The 19,432-nt window shown below is 49.7% G+C and overlaps 1 protein-coding gene across 5 annotated transcripts in view; it reads right to left on the bottom strand.

The window, feature by feature from the left end:
• The window catches only part of ST3GAL3 (ST3 beta-galactoside alpha-2,3-sialyltransferase 3), a 363,061-nt gene that overhangs the window by 325,209 nt on the left and 18,420 nt on the right, over positions 1 to 19,432 (bottom strand). For 2 of the 5 annotated variants that reach the window (XM_075320479.1, XM_075320481.1), the window contains exon 1: positions 14,544 to 14,791. The exons of 1 other annotated variant lie outside the window; for it this stretch is intronic. The gene's annotated coding sequence lies outside the window, so the exon portion shown is untranslated. Of the gene's footprint in view, positions 1 to 14,543; positions 14,792 to 19,432 lie in introns of those variants that run through there. 2 more of the 5 variants (XM_075320482.1, XM_075320483.1) reach the window with 2 other exon arrangements.

The following is a 19,432-nucleotide window of genomic DNA, read 5'->3' as shown; positions in this document are numbered from 1 at the left end:
TCGGGGGTTGGAGCCCCTGAACTACCAGACTACTGACTAGGTGGCAGTCGGCAAAGCAGGGCCACAGGCGACGGAGATCCGGTCGCGAGAGACCTTAAGTGGACCGGGGCAGGGTTGTAGCCCGCCGGTGCCGACAGCGGGAACCCGGTCCGGAGGCAGTGCACAGTCGGGGTGCCTGGACCCTAGGGCGAGCACAGCTTCAAAACCCTTGTCAATTAGCCAGCCGGGGACAAGATTCCACGTTTTCTCCCACCAGCAAGCCCAGAGAGCGAAATAGAAGCCCAACGAGGGGGATAGAGCTCCGCAATTGCCTGCTAAGATTCCACGGGTCAGTTCTCGCGGGCCACAGCTCCCAACACACAGAATCATCGGGAGTGGACTTCCCCCGTTTTAAGCAGAGTAGTCAAAATTAAGGACACAAATACTAAGTGCAGGAGGAAGGGACCCCTGTTTGCTGTACCAGGGTGTGGGACCCGAATACACCCGCCAGAGGTCACCGGTCACTGGCAATTTGGTTTACCACTTGGACTTTGTGTGAATTCCTCTAGAACTGTGAGTACACCAATACCACCCGGTCCAGCCCTGCAGAATACACTCCGCAGCATCCTTCCCCATACACCTGTGCCCCGGGACAACACCTCCCCTACCTGTGGAGGGGATACCATCCTGCTGTGCCGCTCCATCAGCCCCGGGCGCCCCATACCAAGGCAGTGGCGGTGTCACCAACCATCACCGCAACCCACGGGTGGCGTCACTGACAAACTCTTCCCTTGTAAATACCCCCTTTTTATTGTTGTTGGCAGCGGGCTGCTGCGCGAGCCCCTGATCCGGCTGCCACTAAAGCCACAGCCATGATCCCGGATCAGAGTGCCTCGGGTAGCCTTCCCTGCCGTGGGCAGTCACCCCTGCCCGCAACAAGTGCACAGGACAAGGCAGACAATACAGAAAAAGGACAGAAGACATGTTCAGTTTGCGCTGCTGCAGATACACGAGTGCACAGGACAGGGCAGACAATGCAGATACACGAGTGCACAGGACAGGGCAGACAATGCAGATACACGAGTGCACAGGACAGGGCAGACAATGCAGATACACGAGTGCACAGGACAGGGCAGACAATGCAGATACAAGAGTGCACAGGACAGGGCAGACAATGCAGATACACGAGTGCACAGGACAGGGCAGACAATGCAGATACACGAGTGCACAGGACAGGGCAGACAATGCAGATACACGAGTGCACAGGACAGGGCAGACAATGCAAATACACGAGTGCACAGGACAGGGCAGACAATGCAGATACACGAGTGCACAGGACAGGGCAGACAATGCAGATACACGAGTGCACAGGGCAGGGCAGACAATGCAGATACACGAGTGCACAGGACAGGGCAGACAATGCAGATAAGCTGCTGCTTAAAACTTTCCAAGGGAAGATCCAGGGAACACAAGTGCAGGTAAGTGGTTGTTATTCAATGCATTTCAAAGCCATTACAAGCTTCTTCTTCAGAAAAATAAGCTTGTAATACCTTTGAAATGCATTTAATAAAATCCACTTCTCTCCGCTGGTGTCCTGGATCTTCCCTTAGCAGCAGCGCGGAGTGAACACGTCTTCTGTCCTTTTTCTGCATTGTCTGCCCTTTCCTGTGCACTTGTATATCTGCAGCAGCGCGGAGTGAACATGTCTCCTGTCCTTTTTCTGCATTGTCTGCCCTTTCCTGTGCACATGTATATCTGCAGCAGCGCAGAGTGAACATGTCTCCTGTCCTTTATCTGCATTGTCTGCCCTTTCCTGTGCACTCATGTACCTGCAGCAGCACGTACTGAACACGTCTTCTGTCCTTTTTCTGGATTGTCTGTCCTGTCCTGTGCACTTGTATATCTGTAGCAGCACGGACTGAACACGTCTTCTGTCCTTTATCTGCATTGTCTGTCCTGTCCTGTGCACTCGTGTATCTGCATTGTCTGCCCTGTCCTGTGCACTCGTGTATCTGCATTGTCTGCGCTGTTCTGTGCACTTGTGTATCTGCAGCAGCGCGAACTGAACACGTCTTCTGTCCTTTTTCTGCATTGTCTGCCCTGTCCTGTGCACTTGTGTATCAGCAGCAGCGCGGACTGAACACGTCTTCTGTCCTTTATCTGCATTGTCTGCGCTGTCCTGTGCACTTGTGTATCTGCAGCAGCGCGGACTGAACACGTCTTCTGTCCTTTATCTGCATTGTCTGCCCTGTCCTGTGCACTTGTGTATCTGCAGCAGCACGGAGTGAACACGTCTTCTGTCCTTTATCTGCATTGTCTGCCCTGTCCTGTGCACTTATGTATCTGCAGCAGCACGTACTGAACACGTCTTCTGTCCTTTTTCTGCATTGTCTGCCCTGTCCTGTGCACTTATGTATCTGCAGCAGCACGTACTGAACACGTCTTCTGTCCTTTTTCTGCATTGTCTGCCCTGTCCTGTGCACTTGTGTATCAGCAGCAGCGCGGACTGAACACGTCTTCTGTCCTTTTTCTAAGCTGCAGCTTTGTCGGCTTCACACTACACACGTCATAGTAACTTGTGAATATCACAAATATTACTATCTAACCCAAAGAGACGTCAGAGCAAGATAAGTCAAATAAAAGTGTAATGGCATTTTTACCATTGAAATAAGGCTGCTCTTTCGTTGCTGATTGATAAACCAGATCTCAATATGGATCAATACTAACTATGAAACTGTAAATACAACAACAATAATCAGTAATAAAATAATTAACTGGGTAAAGTGAACGTAGATGTCCAAAAATTCAATAAAATGTTATTTTATTAAACAATCATAATACATAATGATACGAGGAATCTCAAGAGAGGGAATATAGGTGACGGTCGTGAAATGAGAGAGTCATAAAATTTGGAATAGATATATTACAACATTGTGATGATATGATCCAAACCAAATAAGCGCTCAAATAACCCACAGGTTAAGAATGGCACGATTATAACATTTGTAATACCACTCCGGCGTTCGTTTTGCTACCAGTTTTTTCTGGGGGTGTGGACATGCCCCCCAGAATAAGCTGGTAGCGAAACACGCATCAGGGTGGAGGGACATTGTGATGGTTGTCTTCTGTTGCCTCTAACCTATCGTACTATTATGGTAATTCCTGATTATTAATTTTACGGTTGGGCAATTCTTAGCATTCTAGCTGTGTATTTGTGTCCATTTGTTTCGGATCATCTTCCGTTGTATTGCATATTTTATATATCACTCATTTCACGACCTTCACCTGTGTTCCCTCTGTTGAGGCTCTTCTTATCAATGTATTATGATTGTTGTTTAATTAAAATATTATTTTATTGAATTTTTGGACATTATGTTCACTTTTTTTCAGTTACCGTAATTATTTTATTACTGGTATTGATGTTGCATTCTACATTTTGAAATGCTGTCCTATTATTAGTCCTCATTTTATCTGGACATTAATATTTTGACTGAAAAACTATGTATCATTAAGGCTATATGCACACGCTGAGGTCTTGGTTGCAGAAATTTCTGCACCAACTCTACATCACTTGGCAGAAAAAAAAATGCTCTTTTTTTATGCGTTTCCGGTATGTTATTTATTGCTTTTCCGGTATGTTTTTTTTATTGCTTTTCCGGTATGTTTTTGATGCATTTCCGGTATGTTTTCTATGCACTTTCAGTTTGTGTCTGATGCATTTTCGGTATGTTTTTCTTGTATTTTCGGTATGTTTTCGATGTGTTTCCGGTATGCTTTTTGATGCGTTTCCGGTTCTTTTTTTTATTCATTTCCGGTATTTTTTTATTGCTTTTCCGGTATGTTTTTTGCTGCTTTTCCGGTATGTTTTCTATGCATTTTTGGTATGGTTTTTCATGTATTTTCGGTATGTTTTCGATGTCTTTCCCGTATGTTTTTTGATGCGTTTCCAGTATGTTTTTTATGCATTTCCGGTATTTTTTCTGCATTTCCGGTATGTTTGTTGATGCGTTTTCGGTATGTTTTTTATGCATTTCTCGTATGTTTTTTATGCATTTCCGGTATGTTTTTTTTATGCATTTCCGGTATGTTTTTGATGCGTTTCCAGTATGTTTTTGATGCGTTTCCAGTATGTTTTTGATGCGTTTCCAGTATGTTTTTGCTGCGTTTCCAGTATGTTTTTTTATGCATTTCCGGTATGTATTTTGATGCGTTTTTGGTATATTTTTGATTCGTTTCCGGTATGTTTTTGATCTGTTTCCGTTATGTTTTTAGTATATTTTTTAAGCGTTTCCATTATGTTTTTGATGCGTTTCTGGTAAATTTTTTATGCATTTCCGATATGTATTTTGATGCGTTTCTGGTATAATTTTTGCTGCGCTTCTGGTATATTTTTGATTCGTTATTCGATATCGTTATGTTTTTGATCTGTTTCTAGTATGTTTTTGTGGTATGTTTTTGATGTGTTTTTGGTATATTTTTTTTTTTAAGTGTTTCAGTTATGTTTTTGGTATATTTTTTTCAGCGTTTCCGTTATGTTTTTGATGCATTTTCAGTATGTTTTTCACGCATTTCAGGTATGTTTCAGACTTTTTTCATGCCTTTAACCTGCATTCTGCGATAAAAAAAACACTGCAGAAACGCTGAAAGAATTGACATGCAGTTTATTTCTGCATCAAATATGCGAGGAAAAAAAAAGCAACATGTGCATAAAACGTCAGGATTCTCATTGCCTATGCTGGTATAAGGATTTGTATGCAGTTTTGTGATAAAACTGCACTAAAAAAAAGCAACAAATACGCACTGTGTGCACAGGGCCTTACTCTGGTAGATGCTTTTCTCAGCACAGAATGAAAGAATCAACCGTTGGAATTGAAATGTGCCGACCCTTTACCCCTGGGGTCCCCCAAAATAATAGACTGGCGGCCGATTACTCCAATATCTCGCTCTATGGAGACGATAACAGGTTTTTTAGCCTCCGGAGGAGACACTCAGGAGTTTTTTTTTCCGATCATTATTAGGTCTATGAGGATAGAAGTCAGAAAATGCAAGAAAGAAAGATTTGTATCGATTTGTAGGACCGTATCGAGCGAGCGCCACATTCTCTACAATGGAGACATTCGCGGTGTGAGGATGTGCCGGCCTCCTATGATGGAGGTCGCTCCGCGTCCTACTGACACCTGGTTTATCCATCACACCATGATACAATGTAACACATTATACAAAAAGCACCAAGTCTGCAACAATGGCAGAAACACAGTCTACCAGGGGACGGCTCAGATGATGCCACCTATGCCGCCATCACCCACACCCCACCCCCAACTAATACCGCACATAGGACACAATGTAACAGCCCCTCCCCCACAGGACCACATTAAAGGGATGACTTTGATCCAGTTTCTAGGTGTTGCACATTCACAGACGTAATTCACACATTGCATCTCACAGTTAATACATTAACATTTATAACGCGGATTCGTTCCCTGCAGCCGGAGGCGATGGCGTCTTCACCCACTAATCCAAGGAAATACATTATATTAAGGCTTCTTATAAAGGAAAAAATCTATCCTTCAGCTGGACACTGCAGAGGATGCAGACACCCCTGGGACCGGAGGAGGCCGGTGCATGGGCAATGCAAATGGAAGCAAAATGCAATTTTTGGAACATTCTCAAATGCAAAAAAAAAAAAAGAAAAGGACCAATTTTCATCAGAATTTTGTATCATATCATCAGTGTCAGGTTTTACCATCAGCGTTTCATCAGTCTTTCTCATGTGCAACAAAAAAACTAAGAGTTCAGTTATTAAACAGTTAATGAAAAATGGAAAATCACGGATGCAACTAGGAGACCATCAGTGAGCTAGCAGAGCTTTTTACAGGCCGGTAGACTTGATTTTGATTCGATACGGACATCAAAAATAGTCTATAATGAGGGTTTTATCCATGACGTATACAGACAGAACTCATATGTGAAAAACAGTTGTCTGAATGAGTCCTTAAAGGGGTTGTTCAGGTTTGAGAGGAAAGTCTGCAGTCGTTTTATGTGGCTGCAGACTTGTAATGACAGCGCGCAGTGTGTACACTGTCAAGATTCCCTGGTTCTGCTGATACGAACGAGCGGTCACATGACTGCATGCATGTGATTTGCTTGCATGCGATTACTATTCTATAGGACGCATTTGCCGTACGAACAAGCCCAGTACTATTTGTGTGGTGGGTACGTCAAGGGTCTCATACAAATTGGGAAGCTGTCGACTGACCAATCATTTACCTGAAAGTCATCTTCACCAGCTACGGTATACGGAGGAGTGCTTTGCCAAGTGCTCGAGCGTTCCCGGTGACGGACACCGCCGCACTCGTGCGTTCCCGGCAACTGACACCGCCGCACTCGTGCGTTCCCGGCGACTGACACCGCCGCACTCGTACGTTCCCGGCGACGGACACGTGCGTTCCCGGCGACGGACACGTGCGTTCCCGGCGACGGACACGTGCGTTCCCGGCAACTGACACCGCCGCACTCGTACGTTCCCGGCGACTGACACGTGCGTTCCCGGCGACGGAAACCACCGGACTCGTGCGTTCCCGGCGACGGATACCGCCGGACTCGTGCGTTCCCGGCGACGGACACCGCCGGACTCGTGCGTTCCCGGCGACTGACACCGCCGGACCACTCTGGCACAGGACTGAATGTTCCTCAGTTGTCATTCCTACATGACCATCCTTCGTTCCCCCCAGGATCCCCCATCAGGAGACCCCAATATACTTATACTGTAGGTCAATCCTTACAATATCCGCGGGTGCAGCCAACTTTAATCTAATATGTCCGGGGGCCATAAAAGATGGAGCAGATTTTTTGGCCTCTCCAAGACACAGACCCAGGACAGGTTTTACATCATTATCAGGTCTTTAGAACAAAAGATCAAAGAGGCCACAAAGTCCAAACCATAAAGAAGGAGCAAAGACTTGTATTGACTTGTAGGACGGTCTCCAGCGAGCGCCGCAGATACAACAATGGAGACATTCATCCAGATCCAGCAACGAGAAGTTCTGCTGAGAAATTACCAGACTCATGACCGAGGTCACTGAACCAGAGATTACGGCAGCGGAGGATCTCCGCATACCCCTGACCTGGAGCGCGGCTGTCCCCCATCATACATGGAGGGGTAGAACAACACGCTACCTGCAGGGGCCGTCACCCCCTGCCTCTACTTTTTACAGGCCGGTAGACTTGATTTTGATTCGATATTGGCATCAAAAATAGTCTATAATGAGGGTTTTATCCATGACGTATACAGACAGAACTCATAAGTGAAAAACAGTTGTCTGAATGAGTCCTTAAAGGGGTTGTTCAGGTTTGAGAGGAAAGTCTGCCGTCATTTTATGTGGCTGCAGACTTGTGAGTAATGACAGCGCGCAGTGTGTACATTGTCAAGATTCCCTGGGTCTGCCGATATGAACGAGCGGTCACATGACTGCATGCATGTGATTTGCTTGCATGCGATTACTAGTCTATATGACGCATTTGGCGTGTGAGCAAGCCCAGTACTATTTGCGTGGTGCAATCAGGGGGCAATGTTCAGGACCCATCTATGCGACAAAATGCAGATCTGCTCTCTACAAGCGGCCCATGTTTTTACAGATGAGTCGCCCATTCACCTGTACAGCCACCATCGAAGCCGCATCTCAGGAGATTAGCTGACTGTGCCATTTTGGAAAGAGACTGAGTAGCGATGAGCGGGCACTACCATGCTCAGTACTGGTAACTAGTGATGAGTGGGCACTACCATGCTCAGGTGCTCTGTACTGGTAACTAGTGATGAGCGGGCACTACCATGCTCGGGTGCTCAGTACTGGTAACTAGTGATGAGCGGGCACTACCATGCTCGGGTGCTCAGTACTGGTAACTAGTGATGAGCGGGCACTACCATGCTCGGGTGCTCGGTACTGGTAACTAGTGATGAGTGGGCACTACCATGCTCAGGTGCTCAGTACTGGTAACTAGTGATGAGTGGGCACTATCATGCTCAGGTGCTCTGTACTAGTAACTAGTGATGAGTGGGCACTACCATGCTCGGGTGCTCAGTAATGGTAACTAGTGATGAGCGGGCACTACCATGCTCAGGTGCTCAGTACTGGTAACTAGTGATGAGCGGGCACTACCATGCTCAGGTGCTCTGTACTAGTAACTAGTAATGAGTGGGCACTACCATGCTCAGGTGCTCAGTACTGGTAACTAGTGATGAGCGGGCACTACCATGCTCAGGTGCTCAGTACTGGTAACTAGTGATGAGCGGGCACTACCATGCTCGGGTGCTCAGTACTGGTAACTAGTGATGAGCGGGCGCTACCATGCTCGGGTGCTCAGTACTGGTAACTAGTGATGAGCGGGCACTACCATTCTCAGGTGCTCAGTACTGGTAACTAGTGATGAGTGGGCACTACCATGCTCGGGTGCTCAGTACTGGTAACTAGTGATGAGCGGGCACTACCATGCTCAGGTGCTCAGTACTGGTAACTAGTGATGAGTGGGCACTACCATGCTCAGGTGCTCTGTACTAGTAACTAGTGATGAGTGGGCACTACCATGCTCAGGTGCTCAGTACTGGTAACTAGTGATGAGCGGGCAATACCATGCTCAGTACTGGTAACTAGTGATGAGCGGGCACTACCATGCTTGGATGCTCAGTACTAGTAATTAGTGATGAGCGGGCACTACCATGCTCGGATGCTCAGTACTCGTAACTAGTGATGAGCGGGCACTACCATGCTCGGATGCTCAGTACTAGTAATTAGTGATAAGCGGGCACTACCATGCTCAAAATTCCCTATTATACTCGGCACTCGAGTCGAGCCTGTCAGAGTGTCCGACTGCTTGTTACGAGTACTGAGCACCTGAGCATGGTAGTGCCCGCTCATCACTAGTTACGAGTACTGAGCACCCGAGCATGGTAGTGCCCGCTCATCACTAGGTACGAGCACAGGGCACCAGAGCATGGTAGTGTCCGCTCATCACTAGGTACGAGCACAGGGCACCAGAGCATGGTAGTGCCCGCTCATCACTAGGTACGAGCACAGGGCACCCGAGCATGGTAGTGCCCGCTCATCACTAGGTACGAGCACAGGGCACCAGAGCATGGTAGTGTCCGCTCATCACTAGGTACGAGCACAGGGCACCCGAGCATGGTAGTGCCCGCTCATCACTAGGTACGAGCACAGGGCACCAGAGCATGGTAGTGTCCGCTCATCACTAGGTACGAGCACAGGGCACCCGAGCATGGTAGTGCCTGCTGAAAATGACATTGGAGCCGACATCTACATCAGATATTATTACTGTAGGTGCAATAAATGAAGTAAAGCTGTTGGTAAGGGGAAGACCCCGGAGGGGGAGTATAAGAGCGGAGCATTATACAGCGCAGTCTGGAATCGTACCAGAGATCTGCAGAGACTTTGACACTGGCCCAGATTAAAAAAAAATAATAAATCATATAGGAGTTTCCATAGAACAAATACCAACACAAAGAATCTCAGTCTCCTCAATAAGTGTAAATGCAGTAGAGGACAACTCCCAAGAAGGGGCAGGAGATGCAGCGAATGCAAGACGTGTCCTAAAGAGGTCGTCCAAGTCGTAAAATTATCTGTAAATGTGTTTAAACCATCTGCACACAGAGGTGCGGTGATCCTCAGATTTTGCCACCGGCCCAAGCTGCTCTGCTTCCAGCGGACCAAAGAGTGTATTCATGGGGCTGGCTGACGGGCACACTGCTTTCTTGCATCGGCCATGACCAAGAAGGGGCCTGGCTTAGCCATAGATTCAGGAAACGTTCCTGTGTTTGTACAAGCCGGCAGCCGAGCCGCTGGGACCCCGGATCCATGCTGGAGCCAGTAGGCAAAAAGAAAGAGCCGCTAGGAGGCAACGATCTGATGTGAATGGCCGGTGCAAAGAGGCCACCAGCTGTCACCGGGTCACAAGTCATTACTTACTGCATTCCCACTGCTCCCCTGAGCATTCAGGATTGATTTATTTATTTTTTAATCCATGGGCTAAATTTTTGGAATGAAAATTTGATGTATGAATTTTTGAGCATATTTGTAGCAATTGGGTACATACAAACACACACTATATATATTATATATATATATTATACATACATACACACACACACACACACACACACATATTATATATATATATATATATATATATATATATATATACACACACACACACACATATACATACACACACACACACACTTTTATGTAAATTGTAACCTCTGTTGGAACTATAAAAGACACAGCATTTTTTATGCAGCAATAATACGAAGCCTCCGCCTGTCCCATGTATGAGCATTATATCAATGGAGAAAAGGGAACAAAACTTCCCCATCCCCTTCAGACACCGGCAGCTGCTCATCTCCCGTAGGAACAGATGTTTGACATCTTGACATTTGACATATTTGATCTTTTTTCTTCAACGTCCGCCATTAGGGAAAAGAGTCTGGAGATCCCACTGACCTTTATGTGATGGGCACGGCCAATTTAGGGTTCGGATACGCAGCATATTTTCTGTGCATATTACAATACCAGGGTTGTGAAAGAGATTTTATGAAATTGCTGAAAAAACCTGCAGCAAAACCTGGGCAAAGTTGCAAATGTGACGGCCGCAGCCTTTCAGTTTATGCTTTCAGTCTTTACTACTTTTGCAGAATCTGCAGGAACATCTGAACCGTTTGCATTTTTCTGCTGCAGATTTTCTGTGCATTTTGTACTGCTGAAAATCCATAGTAGAAAAAATCCGGGTGGAAATATCCTTAAAGTGGAATTTGTGTATCCCTATAGGTGACCAATATTAGCAATTCACAGGATGAGTTTATGGTGAGTGAAGAGGCGGTAAGAGGAGTCTTTTATATATTGCATGTGCAGGAGGCTGAGCTGGCCGGAGTTTACCATTAAACCTTCCTATCCATTAATGATGTGATGGATTACTAGAACCTTACAGGGATGTTCTCACAATTTGAATTGATGGCAGGAGAACGCACCGTCACTTTCTGTTAGGGCTCGTGCAGATGACTGGATTTTTGGTCCAAGCCCAAAAATTGGATATTCTTTAATGAGGCCGTGCACATGTTTCCTTAGGTCATTGAACCAAGAGGTCCAAGGAAAAAAAAAATAAATTAAATTGCAGCACGCGCGATTTGCCTCCAAGCCTCGGATGGCACTCGACCGGTCAAGTTTATGGGTCCATGGAAAAAAAATCCGATGTTCTCCGAGTGTAGTCCAAATTGCATGGACTGGCATAATGGAGAAGGTGGAGAAACTTTGTTTTTTCTCCTCCACCTCCAAGAAAAACAGGTTCCCAATCTGATCAGACGTTGAGTAGCATAATCTGATTGTTTTTCTGACTGCCCGAGACTCCATTGATCCTCAGAATAAGGCCGGGATCACACTGATCCTTGAGAGACATTCGAATCGATGACGCCAATGACACTCGGATCAGACTTTGCTGCGAGTGTGACTGAGTGTAATGCATTGAGATTAATGCACCGAGCGTAATGCATTGAGATTAATGCACCGAGCGTAATGCATTGAGATTAATGCACCGAGCGTAATGCATTGAGATTAATGCACCGAGCGTAATGCACCGAGCGTAATGCATTGAGATTAATGCACCGAGCGTAATGCATTGAGATTAATGCACCGAGCGTAATTCATTGAGATTAATGCACCGAGCGTAATGCACCGAGCGTAATGCATTGAGATTAATGCACCAAGCGTAATGCATTGAGATTAATGCACCGAGCGTAATGCATTGAGATTAATGCACCGAGCGTAATGCATTGAGATTAATGCACCGAGCGTAATGCATTGAGATTAATGCACCGAGCGTAATGCATTGAGATTAATGCACCGAGCGTAATGCACCGAGCGTAATGCATTGAGATTAATGCACCGAGCGTAATGCATTGAGATTAATGCACCGAGCGTAATGCATTGAGATTAATGCACCGAGCGTAATGCATTGAGATTAATGCACCGAGCGGAATGCACCGAGCGTAATGCATTGAGATTAATGCACCGAGCGTAATGCACCGAGCGTAATGCATTGAGATTAATGCACCGAGCGTAATGCATTGAGATTAATGCACCGAGCGGAATGCACCGAGCGTAATGCATTGAGATTAATGCACCGAGCGGAATGCACCGAGCGTAATGCATTGAGATTAATGCACCGAGCGGAATGCACCATCAGAGATGATGGCGAGATTCATTTCTCCATCTTCTCCACTGTCTATGTTGGCGTATATCGGACTGAATGACATCCCAGTGCAGTCCAGAGTTTTGCACGCACCCATTGACTTGTATAGATGTGCACCGTCCAATTTGCGCTGCCACTGTTTTATCATGCTGAATCAGCAAAAAAAACAGACTGGCACCTCCCCCATAGTATAACATTAGGCCAAGGGCACTCTGATAAAACATCAGACAGCACTCGCCTGTGTTATACGCTTGAAGGGAATATGTCACCAGGTTTTTGCTCCCCCATCTTAGCATAGTGGCAGCATAATGTAGAGACAGAGACCCTGATTCTAGTGATGTGTCGCTTACTGAGCTGTTTGCTGTCATTTTAATAAAATCAACGTTTTCTCTGCTGCAGATCTAGCAGTTATTCAGAGCACATGAATATGCTGGACTATCTGCAGCACGTCAAGTAGTCCTGTAATGATAATCTACTGCTGATTAAACAGTGATTTTATCAAAACTACACTAAGCAGCTCAGTAAGCGACACATCACTGGAATCAGGATCTCTGCCCCTACGTTATGCTTCTTTCAGATTAGGTGGGAAAGACCTGGTGACAGATTCCTTTTAGGTAGTGATAATACTAGGCAAAGAACTTATCCCACAAAAGACATTTATCACCGATCTTCAAGATACAGATCACTGGGAACCCCCTGATCACTAGTAAGAAGCCCTGAACCCTGTACGGCCACAGTGACAAAATGTTTTGAGTATAGCGGTGGTCAAGCATCCTCCCTGCAGCAAAATGTAATGTCTACATATCCAACAGAGATATACTCGGCTGTTCCTGGCATTGGTCGGGGGTCCCTAGAGTCAGACCCACTGATAATGACCCCATCCCAGCAATAAAAATATCCCATCAAGTCCACACAGGAAAAATATGTGCTCAGTGTTCTTAAAGCAAAACTCCACACCAAACCTCAAAATTCAGCCATGACGTCATTTAAAGGGTCAGAGAACGGCGACATCACAACTGCAGCATAGGAGACCGCTGCAGCCAATCACTGGACTCGGCGGCTCTGCTGATGGAGAGGAGCAGCTCAGTCCAATGATTGCCTGCAGCAGTGTCATGTGTTTAAAAGCAGAGATCACACGTCCAGTAATCATCTGTTATTACTGATCCGCTGGCAAAAAAGTTCTGCAAACACTTTTTTTATCCGTTTTGAAAATATTGCTTTTTGCAGGATCTATTTTTTTTTTTTTTTTTTTTAAACATTGCAGTCTACGGAGAACGGATCCGTTACCTGATTACTATTTAGTCGTCCGTTTTTCTTGCATTTGTAATGGATCCGTTCAATCAGATAACGGATCGGTTTTCCATAGACTTCAATGGAAAAAATCAATGTTGTTTGCACAATTTTTTTTGCAAACATATCCGTTCTAATGGACGACTACGGGACGTGTGAACTCAGCCTGAGATGGGACATCACCGCTGCAGTCAATCAACAAAGACAGAAGCAGCGGTGCAAAATCAGCGCTGCGCCTGTTGAAGGAGACTATTGATGCGTTTGGTATTAGTACCCTATAATAAAGGATAAAATATTCTGGAAAGACCCTTTAAGCCCGATATTTCATGAAGCGGATTAGATAGGGCGGGGGGGGGGGGGGGGGGATTTCCGGGGCTCTCAGACTTCGGAACATTTCTTGCTCTCCCTGGATTTTCTGTATCTGCGGTTATTGGGTGGATTGTCGTTTTTCTTGAAAAATAAATAAAATAAAACAAATTAAATAAAATCTTTGTGGATGAGGAGTGAGACCCCCGGCGCCCAGCGCGGGCAGAGATCCCCCCTATATCTCAATGTCTCACACTCCTCAGGATTTTTTTTAGTGCAGTTAAATGGTTAATATTTAATTGATCAGATCAGAATCTGCGAATCCTGCCCAGCTATAATAAGGCAATAAATCAGCAATCTCCACAGGACAAAGTGCAAGGAGAGATGTCACCGAGGATGCAAAGTGTCAGGAGTGATGCAAATCCAGAGCACACCTGCGATCAGCGATCCCTCCCCAGCACACGATCTACAGGGATCTGCTGCAGATCTGGGGACGATTGCACCAATCACATGACAATCCGACATGCCCCCCCCCCCCCCCCGGCAGATGTTCTGCAGCAGGAGCGCGCAGCCACACGGCTCTGCAGCACTGGATGCGTCACCCGCAGCGGCTGTGCGCGCAGTGTGAACTGAGCCCGTGTCCTCTGCGCGCAGCGTCCATCCCCCTCCGCAGCCCCGCATGCAGCGCCGATGGCGGGTCCTCTATGGGGAGATACCTGTCCGGCCTGGCAGCTGGTGGTCAGCGCCGCTCGGTGACGGAGGGTCCCGGGGAGGCCTCCCGGCCTGAGCCCTGCTGCAGAGCCTCGCACTGACCATTGGGCGCCATGCTGGGCTGGAGGGCACAAGCCCCCGGGGCAGCGGCCGTCACTGGCCGATTGGTGGGAGCGGTGTTTGCGGCTGCACGACCACCACAATGGCCGCCAATGAGCAGCCCGGGCACAGGAGCATGGCACACACATAGGAGGGGAGCAGAGACCACCAATGACTGAGGCAGCGCACTGCAGAGCACCAATCACAGGCAGAGGAGGGGGCGCCACAGTGCAGGCCTGGCAGAGGCATTAACCCCCCATCCCCGGGCTGCAGACCACTGGCCTCCCCGGTGACCTGCGCCCCCCGTACCGGGAGCTCTGCCCGGAGCGCGCCCCAAACCGGAGAACCGGCTCCTGAGGAAACCGTCCGCAAATGGCCGAGGGCAGCAGACAAGCAAGATGTATGGAGGCCTGGATGGGGGAGGACTGGGAACAGAGGAGACGAGGGGGCCACAGAGGAGGCGAGGGGGCCACAGAGGAGACGAGGGGGCCAACACAGGAGACGAGGGGGCCAACACAGGAGACGAGGGGGCCACCACAGGAGGCGAGGGGGCCAACACAGGAGGCGAGGGGGCCAACACAGGAGACGAGGGGGCCACAGAGGAGGCGAGGGGCCAACACAGGAGACGAGGGGGCCAACACAGGAGACGAGGGGGCCACCACAGGAGACGAGGGGGCCAACACAGGAGGCGAGGGGGCCACAGAGGAGACGAGGGGGCCACCACAGGAGACGAGGGGGCCAACACAGGAGACGAGGGGGCCAACACAGGAGACGAGGGGGCCAACACAGGAGGCGAGGGGGCCAACACAGGAGGCGAGGGGGCCAACACAGGAGGCGAGGGGGCCAACACAGGAGGCGAGGGGGCCAACACAGGAGGCGAGGGGCCAACACAGGAGGCGAGGGGGCCAACACAGGAGGCGAGGGGGCCAACACAGGAGGCGAGGGGGCCAACACAGGAGGCGAGGGGGCCAACACAGGAGGCGAGGGGGCCAACACAGGAGGCGAGGGGGCCAACACAGGAGACGAGGGGGCCAACACAGGAGACGAGGGGGCCAACACAGGAGACGAGGGGGCCAACACAGGAGACGAGGGGGCCAACACAGGAGACGAGGGGGCAACACAGGAGACGAGGGGGCCAACACAGGAGGCGAGGGGGCCAACAGAGGAGGCGAGGGGGCCAACAGAGGAGGCGAGGGGGCCAACACAGGAGGCGAGGGGGCCAACACAGGAGGCGAGGGGGCCAACACAGGAGGCGAGGGGGCCAACACAGGAGACGAGGGGGCCAACACAGGAGACGAGGGGGCCAACACAGGAGACGAGGGGGCCAACACAGGAGGCGAGGGGGCCAACACAGGAGGCGAGGGGGCCAACACAGGAGACGAGGGGGCCAACACAGGAGACGAGGGGGCCACAGAGGAGGCGAGGGGGCCACAGAGGGGGCCAACACAGGAGGCGAGGGGGCCAACACAGGAGGCGAGGGGGCCAACACAGGAGGCGAGGGGGCCAACACAGGAGGCGAGGGGGCCAACACAGGAGGCGAGGGGGGCCAACACAGGAGGCGAGGGGGCCAACACAGGAGGCGAGGGGGCCAACACAGGAGGCGAGGGGGCCAACACAGGAGGCGAGGGGGCCAACACAGGAGACGAGGGGGCCAACACAGGAGGCGAGGGGGCCAACACAGGAGGCGAGGGGGCCAACAGAGGAGACGAGGGGGCCAACACAGGAGACGAGGGGGCCAACACAGGAGACGAGGGGACCAACAGACGAGGCGAGGGGACCAACAGACGAGGCGAGGGGACCAACAGACGAGGCGAGGGGACCAACAGACGAGGCGAGGGGGCCAACACAGGAGACGAGGGGACCAACACACGAGACGAGGGGACCAACACACGAGACGAGGGGACCAACACACGAGACGAGGGGACCAACAGACGAGACGAGGGGACCAACAGACGAGGCGAGGGGGCCACAGACGAGGCGAGGGGGCCACAGACGAGGCGAGGGGGCCACAGACGAGGCGAGGGGGCCACAGACGAGGCGAGGGGGCCACAGACGAGGCGAGGGGGCCAACAGACGAGGCGAGGGGGCCAACACAGGAGACGAGGGGGCCAACACAGGAGACGAGGGGGCCAACAGAGGAGGCGAGGGGGCCACAGAGGAGGCGAGGGGGCCACAGAGGAGGCGAGGGGGCCACAGAGGAGGCGAGGGGGCCACAGAGGAGGCGAGGGGGCCACAGAGGAGACGAGGGGGCCAACACAGGAGACGAGGGGGCCAACACAAGAGACGAGGGGGCCAACACAGGAGACGAGGGGTCCAACACAGGAGACGAGGGGGCCAACACAGGAGACGAGGGGGCCAACACAGGAGACGAGGGGGCCAACACAGGAGACGAGGGGGCCAACAAATTCCGTGACCCCAACGAGATCGCTTTAGCGATGTCTTAGCGTGCAAAGCGGCCTTAACTGTGAATATGCACACTCCTGGCTCTGCGTCTTGTGACGTTTCCTGCTCCAGTTGTCTGCCTGCCATCCTCCATTCCCCATAGATTCACATGCCGTCTGACAAGTTCTGCCCACTGTGGCAACACCTCCGGTCCGTATTACTGAGCTATGGCTTAGCGATTCAGTGATTAATGGTCATCACAGCCACAAAGATTGCATAATTGTAGGCTAAAAGATCTTTCATATAACAAAATCTCTTTTTTTTTATTATTCTTATGTCCCATCAATTAGATCAATATTGCAAAAATGTTACCTGTGAGAAAACCCTTTTAAACAATCACATCTGAAGATCAGCTGTGACTGGAGATCTCGGGATCAATTAGGACTTGGTGGTTAAGAATTGAGGACGCCAAAGTGCGAAATGCGCGTCGGGTGCAGATGAGTCATTACATGGGTTATAGGAGTTTTTTCCTTTTCTATTTATTTACTTGCTCATTATGTCTGTGCTCTCACACTGGTTTATTAGGTGTAGGTATGTCAGCCCACACCTTGTTGGTGTGAATACTGACTTTGTGCTATGCACTTTGTATCTGTGACGACTGTATGGTCTGTCTATTCATGCACATTTGTTAATGCACTGAGACCATCTCTGTACTATGGATTTAGGCGTATCCTATTTAGTGTCCTGTTTTTCCATAGGACTCTGTTGAGATCATGCATTTTCTAATTGCTAACTACATTCTCAGCTGCAATATAGTTTGTGTATTTCTAGTACCACTTTACATGTGTTCATACTCGAGAAAAAGGAGCCAGCACGATCTGAAAATGGCATGCATCATATAAAAAAATGCAAATCCACAGATTTATTCCAACTGTACTATAATAAAAAAATGAGATTTTTAGCAAATAATTGATCAATTCTTTGAGCCACCCCTGCCACGTTACGGCAAATCTCAATAGGGGGGGGGGGGGTCCTACTCTATATTATGTATTTCATGTGCCATGCGGCCTCCTAGATAAAATTAAAAGTGTGATGCCCTGGACTAGCCAGGTAGTAACAGGTAACCCCCCTGCACAAACACCAGCCCCTAATAAGGTGAAAGCAGCCAACCTACAAACCTAGTCACCTCCTTCAGGGTTTGATGTTCACACCAGGGGGGTGGAGCCAGGCAGTTGGCCACGCCTACCGAGGAGTTCACAGGCCCTGAGGCAGAAAAATGTAGTAGATTAGTTTTGACAGTGAAGTGGAGTGGATTTCAAGTGCAGGCCTGTGTCCAGGTCTGCCACAGTCTAACACCAGGTGTCTGGGTTGGAGCCCAGTCACCTCTGGCAAGGAGGCAGACGGTGGTTGCTGCCTGCATGAGCCGGGAAGACGGCTGGTGGAACTGTAAGGGACCGGGACAGGGTAGTGGCCCGCCGGTACCGAACCAGATGGAAACTGGAGCACCAGGAGGGGTACTCAGACCCAGTACGAGGTCCAGAAGCCACTGGACCACGTCAAATTCACTGATTGAGGTCTGGACTTTAGGCCCTTTCCTGTCCCAAGACCCGAAAGACGGTAACAGCCCACCGAGGGGGATCGAAAGCCACCGCACAGGCAGAGAGATCCCACGGGCCAGCGCCTGCGGGCAAACGGGTTCCCCGACACACATCAAGCCGGGGAGTGGACTACCGTTGCTGAAGCATAGGCAGTCAAATTCTAACACAGAGGTGCAGGAAAAAGGCGGGAACCACCAACCTGAGAAAGGGGCAAAGCACAGCCAGCTGCGGGCACCAACCACCATCCTTTTTGGTTTACCCGAGACTCCGGTGTATCTGTCATAGTGAGTACAACAGTGCCCTCGGGCCGCGCACCGCACCATCTTGCCCACACCTCGCAACCACCGGGCCCCGGGACCATCACCTCCTGCCAACGAAGGGGTCAACACCAGGCTGCATAATACCGTCCCCGGGAGCCTAGTTAACGGCAGCGGTGGTGTCCACATTCATCACAACCCGTGGGTGGCGTCACGAATGTACACCTTTGAACTCCACGGCCCCGACCGTGAACCTCCCCACCGAAATCCCTACACGTAGCGCCAACTCCCTTTCAGAGCGATGTGACCCCCGGGTCCGGGAGGAGCTTGAGCCACACACACACAAGCACGGATCTGAGCGGCTCGGCAGCCGGCCGAGCCCTGGGGGCGGTACAAAAGCATAACCATAATGGAGCACACATACCTGTAACCTGTATATAGCCGCTTCCATGTTGCAATGGAGGCAATTGTGGATAGAGGCCAGCCCAGGTCCCAGCATGTGGAGCAAGCTCTACACCTACCAGGACTATATCAGAACTGACCCTCCCAGTGCCAAAC

This window comes from Anomaloglossus baeobatrachus, chromosome 8, assembly GCF_048569485.1.
Source record: "Anomaloglossus baeobatrachus isolate aAnoBae1 chromosome 8, aAnoBae1.hap1, whole genome shotgun sequence".
Taxonomy (NCBI): Eukaryota; Metazoa; Chordata; class Amphibia; order Anura; family Aromobatidae; genus Anomaloglossus; species Anomaloglossus baeobatrachus.
The sequence above is the reverse complement of the archived record's forward strand: the minus strand, read 5'-3'. Positions and strand labels throughout refer to the sequence as shown.